We start from the raw sequence: 6,435 nt of genomic DNA, 5'->3' as shown, positions 1-6,435 counted from the left end.
TATACAATCTTAACTTGTCATTTCAATACATTTCAGTACATGTTTCCTTACAGCATTTATTTACATTTACATTTCAGTTTTTGTTCTTTATTCATACAAGTTTTACAGAGTTTTTGTTCACTTTTATTTGATAACACTCATTTATATTTCATTCTTCAATACAGTATTTCCACATGAGATCCATTGTTTCTTTGTCTATTGGCCCTTCTTTTTCCCATTCTACAGGATATTCATCTGACTCATCATTCTTTTGTGCAACGTTAAATGTGAATCTATGAGGTGGTTTACCTTTCGTTTTTCTTTCTGACCGTCTAACAGTATCTATTTCCATTTCTTCCTCACTTTCAGTTTTACTTGGTCCTGCACCTGTGTCTGCACTTGTTCCTGCACTAGTACCTGGCACCTCTTTATCTTGCATTGCTATGTCTTCACTCCTCAGTCTTTTCACAGTACGTTTGCCACTTTGAATTAAGTCTGTCAATGCGGTTCTTAATGGTATTTGATGCCCAAAAGGAACATCTGCTGCTTCCTGCTTGCTTGCACCATCAAGTATTACTGTTTGACTGTCTCTCCAAGGTTTGTCTATTACCTTTATGCTTCTGCTTAACACTACTTGTGTTTCTCAGGCAACCAAATTCTATAATATGAATTCTGAAATCCCAAAATACGACCTGCCTGAGCTCTTGAAGCTAATTTACCATGTCTTTTCTGCTTTGACACATGCACCCAGCATTTTGCTCCAAAACGCTCTATGTGTTTTACCCTGGGTTTTCTTCCAGTCAATTTCTCATATGGAGACATGCCTATTACTCTGTGCACAAGGCGGTTCTGAATGTAAGCAGTGTACAGAATACATTCACCCCAATAGGTGTTATTCATATCTGCATCAGCCAGCATGGCTCTCATTGAATCCTGCAGTGACCGGTTCCTCCTCTCTGCAGTTCCGTTGGAGGATGGACTGAAGGGAGCAGTGAGACTTTGTATTATTCCCTTCTTTTCCAAATATGTTTTAAATGAATTACTGGTAACTTCCCCACCTTGATCTGATTTGATATTTTTGATAACAACCCCATATTGTGTCTCTGTCCTCTGTATGAATGCCTTTAATTTATCTTCTGCTTCACTTTTCTTTTTCAATAAGAATACATGTGTAAATCTGGAAGAATCATCTACAATCACTAAATAGAATCTTGCCCCACCTTTTGAGCACTGGAAAGGTCCAGCCAAATCCACATGTATGAGCTGATAGGGTTTAGTGGTAGTACTTTCACAGCTCTTATTTACAGGAGTCACAGTCATTTTTGTTTTATAGCATACCTCACATTCATCCACATGCTCACAATGCGTTAGTTCCAAATCTTGACTATGCTTTGGAGTATTTTTCACTTTCTCAAAATGTGCGTGCCCTAATTTTCTGTGCCATTCATGCATGCAGTTTTCGTGTTTGTTTTTATTTACTCCTATCCAGGCACACGAGGGTTTATCAAGCTTGCTCTCTACCATAAACATTTGGTTCTGTAATTTCCCTTGCATACAGATTTCATCATCTTTTCTCACAAAACATCTATCCCCTTCAAATGTAATTTTACAACCTATTTGAGCTAGTTTTCGTACAGATAGAATGTTATATTTTAAACCAGAAACTAATAACACATCTGTCAATATAGTTCCCAAATTACTTAACCTGAGCGTGCCTCTTGCAATTGCATCCTGAGTCGATCCGTCAGCCAGATAAATCTTCTCCTGCACTGGCTTTGATGTGTAAAATAAACTAGAGTCTGTGATTAGGAAATTAGACGCTCCGCTGTCTAACAGCCATTTAGAGTTAATTAGTTTATTGTCCTCCTTAGTGATAAAGTTCACGCTTGTTCTCTGACGTCCGAAGTCCCTGTTATGTCTCTTCCTACTTAAACAATGTCTCTGTGTATGTCCTCGGGACCCACAAAAATAACATATTTTATTCTCTTGCCTGTTTCTTTGATATTGATGTTGTTGTACAGCCTCAGTCTCTTTTAATTCAGTCTTCTTACTCTCTTGTCTCCTATTCCATTCTTGTTGAAGTTTTTGTTCTACAAAGTCCAAATTTAAAGTTCCGTCTGGTAAAGTTTCTAAGCTCGAGACCATTACATCCCATCTTCGATCAAATGAAGATAACAGTATATAGACCATCTGAATGTCACTATGATGCACTCCTCTTTCTTGAAGTTCAGCAAACAATCTACGAAATTCAGTCAGATGCACTGTCATAGTCACTTCATCTGTAAAACGCATCTGATAAAGTTTCCGTGCTAAACACAGCCGGCTCCCTGCGGTTTGCTGCACATGAGCAGCCCTTAGCTTCTCCCACATTTGATTAGCTGTTGGCTCATTACTCACCAGCAACAGTTGAGAATCAGACAGCCCCAGAGTAATAAAAGCCTTCGCTTTCTCATCTTTCTTCATCCACGCTGCTGAAGGAGCTGCCAGAGGGAGGTTTTCTACGACATCATTCAAATCTTCTTTAATCAGAACTGCTCTCATTCTCCATTTCCAGCTGGAGTAGTTTACAGCATTCAGTCTCTCCATCGGCATCCCGGATGACAGGTTTACAGCCATGTTGTCCACTCTTACCTGCCTCTTTCTCGCACTTTCTTTTCTCTGCAGCAACAGCACTCGAACCCCTTACTTTGTATGATAAGCTGGGCCCATAACCCCTGTCGGTGTGTGCATATAGAGATCATACAAAGAAGAAATTCTAGTGTCGCATAGAACAGTAAATAAGCCAGGCCAGGCAAGTTTCTTGTAAGAGTCTTTACTGACAAAATTACTAAACACAGTTCTCTCTCTCCAAACTACTTTCCCCCACACCAGAGCTTCTGCAAGTTCCTTCTTATCTACTTGCCCACCAGCTGCTGACCTTGGCAAACCTGGCGCTCTGTTCTGCTCTGCTTAAACCGTTTATTGCAGGTTTCCTTCTCTCACTAAAAAACCCTGTCTGTGAGTCTCATAGCTAGCTTTACTGAACAACAGGTCGCAGTTGTTCATTTTGTCCTTGCGCTTATACAAATGAATTTTACTTTCAAACACAATCACAGTAGAAAGAGGCCCACTGTATTCAGTAGAAATTACTCTGCAGGAAGCATGCCTAAGATTGTAGTCTTAAGTATATGGATAGGGAGACACTCAGGAACAGAAGGATGCTTGAAATATTGCTTGATGTTGCAAAGAGTAGAAACTTCATTTTAAAAAAATATCTTGGAAATAAATGTGGTGTTGGAGAATGAGATGATCAGCAGGTAGAAACATAGATGAATTGCCCTAGCCTGGAAGCATATGGAAAAAATGACAGGAAAAATCTGGGAAGAATATGCATTTTTAAGCATCAGTGTAACCTATTGGTGATCAAAATGTGCAGTTCATGATATATATTAATGATTTAAGTGTCAAGTGCCAGCAGGCCCCACGATGCCCTCAGCTGTTTCCTGCTCCTTGTTCTTTTCCAGCATCCTTGGAGGAAGCGGCAAAAGCCATCCATTGTTTCTGTGGCAGGTGCTATTTGTTACCTATTGATGTCATGCTGGCCTGGTATCTAAAGTACTTGTCTCGCTTCCAGGGCCTTGTTCCCCTCTGTTGCATGAGCTACCAGTGGATCAATACAAGTGCAGAGCAGAGACTGTCCTGGGGATGAGGGGTAATGTTTCTGTAGTGGCACGCGGAGGCCTTCATCTACAGTCTTTCTGGTGCCTTTCCATTGTCTTAATTTTTTTTGGTTCAGAAGACAGATTATATAGTATTACAGACACTCACTCTGCCTGAAAGGCAGAGGTTTGATAGGACAAAAAATCTCTTTTTTGAATGACTTTTAATTGAGTTTTCAAAAAAAAATTCTTGACTTCAGAAATAAGACAATTTAAACACCTTAACAGTGTACTATACAAACTTCTTAATTCTCAGTATACTTTAGAAAATACTCCATTAAAACAGTGGGTGGAGTTTAGGTAACAATACTCAGATACATGAAAACCACAACACTTCAGTAGGAGATCATATCAAAATTATTTATAGACATCTGGCAGTTTCAGTCTCCTGTTGTCTGGATGCAAATGTTGTGAGAGGATACCAGGTGTTTGTGAAACTGTCATTTGATTTTGTACCTCTCCATATCTATTTGCTTCACTCAATTTTTCAATCAAAGCCAACTCCCATACCTTTGACCACCATCTCTGAACAGTGAAAGAATTGTAGCACCAGTGTTTTGCAATTTCCAATTGTGCAGCTACTATTAAGAAGCTATTCGAGTCTTAAAATAGTTGGAAGCATTACGTTTGGGTGTCTGACCAGCAAAACCGGGGTTGGGAGAAGCAATTGGGGATGCTTTCCATCCATTTTCTCTATTGTGTAATTTAACACTGTTGTGATTATAAATAGCACCTATGTATAAAACAATCAGTTATTTCCCCCACAGATCAGATACTATAGGAGCTAGTGGTACATGAAATTCCTAAAAGCAGAACTGTTTGTAGTCTGTCTCTGTGCAGAATTTTACTTCACAATCTAAACTCCCTCTCAGTAAAACCTGCAACAACCTGTATTAGTTATGCAAATATAACAAACTTGTTTATTCTTTTTAGTTTTCTCAAGTTCTGTTTTGCATAATCTTTTTGACCAGCAAAACCAGGGGTGCTGAACTATTCAGGACTAGGACCACCTTCCAGTCTTGAGAAATTTATGTAGCCAGCCACTCTTCTGAGGTTTGAGCAGGCATTGCAACACATCTAGGCTTCACAGACATATAAGCCCCTAGAAATGTGCTTTCCCAGAACTGCCCTGCTTATGATTGTTATACTAGTAACTTTGTTTAAGAAAACCATACTACCCAGATTAAGGAGAGAGAAACAGTTTGGGCTGGTCACCAAAATGCTTCAGACATGCAACCTGAATCCATTTCTAAATGTCAAGCCATCTGCCAACTCATTTATAGATGGGGATTTATTATGTAACTAGGCATTTCCTGTAGCGCACTGCGTGTGTAGGTGAGACGTGGTATGGATCCAAGAGCCGTTTAGAACAGGAATAAGACAGGCCAGGCAAGTTTCATGTAAGAGTCTTTACTAGGCAAAGACATTAGAGACATCTTCCTCCATTGACAATTCTTCCCCCACACTCGAGTTCCTGCCAGTTCCCAGCTTATCACACCCTCAGCTAGCCAGACTGACCTTGATTGTCTGGAACTCTGTTCTCACAGTTTAACCCTTCTGCTTCAGGTTTCCCTCTCTCTGCTAAAAACCTTATCTGTAAGTCTCATAACCTGCGTCACTGACCAACAGCCCCCACCTGAGACTTGCAGATTTCAAAACATCAAGTTACAATTATTACATTTCTACTACATTAACTTTTCATTACAAATACATTTCAGTACATGGATTCTTACAGTTTCTATTTACAGTTTCAGTTCAGTTCAGTTTCTCTTTATTCTTTATTTACACAAGTTTCACAGATTCAAGTTTGCTTTTATTTGATGATACAATACATTTCATTCTTCAACACAATATTTCCACATTAGATCCATTGTTTCTTTATCTATAGGCCCCTCTTTTTCCCATTCCTCTGGAATTTCATCTGTTTCATTATTCTGTTGTGTAACATTAAATGCAAATCTCTGAGGAGGTTGACCTTTCGTTTTTCTCTCTGATCTCCTGACATTTTCTATTTCCATTTCTTCCTCACTTTCAACTTTAGTTGGACCAGCACTTGTACTTGGCATTTCTGTATCATGTGTTGTTATGTCTTCACTTCTCAGCCTTTTAACAGTACGTTTGCCACTCTGAATTAAATCTGTTAATGCAGGTTTTAATGGAATTTGCTGCCCGAAAGGAACATCTGCAGCTTCCTGTTTGTTTTCACTCTCTAAGATCACTGTTTGGCTGTGTCTCCAAGGTTTATCTATCACTTTTATGTTTCTGCTTAACACTACTTGTTGTTTCTCAGGTAACCAAACTCTGTAATATGAATTCTGAAATCCCAAAATGCGTCCTGCTTGTGCTCTTGAGTGTTCTGCAACATGTACCCAGCATTTTGCCCCAAAACGTTCTATGTTTTCTCCCAGTCAGTTTCTCATAGGGAGACATGCCTATTGTTCTGTGCATTAGGCGGTTCTGAATATAAACAGTGTACAGAATACATTCACCCCAATAAGATTGATTCATGTCTGCATCTGCTAGCATTGCTGTCAATGAATCCTGCAAAGACCGGTTCCTCCTTTCTGCCGTGCCGTTGGAGGAAGGGCTGAAGGGAGCGGTGAGACTATGAGTTATTCCCTTCTTTTCCAAATATGTTTGAAATGAATTACTGGTAAATTCTCCTCCTCTATCTGATCTGATATTTTTGATAACAGCCCCATGTTGTGTCTCTGTTTTCTGTATGAATGCCTTTAATTTCTCTTCTGCATCACTTTTC

This window comes from Rhineura floridana, chromosome 1 (assembly GCF_030035675.1).
Source record: "Rhineura floridana isolate rRhiFlo1 chromosome 1, rRhiFlo1.hap2, whole genome shotgun sequence".
NCBI lineage: Eukaryota > Metazoa > Chordata > Lepidosauria > Squamata > Rhineuridae > Rhineura > Rhineura floridana.
This window is presented reverse-complemented; position numbering follows the sequence as displayed.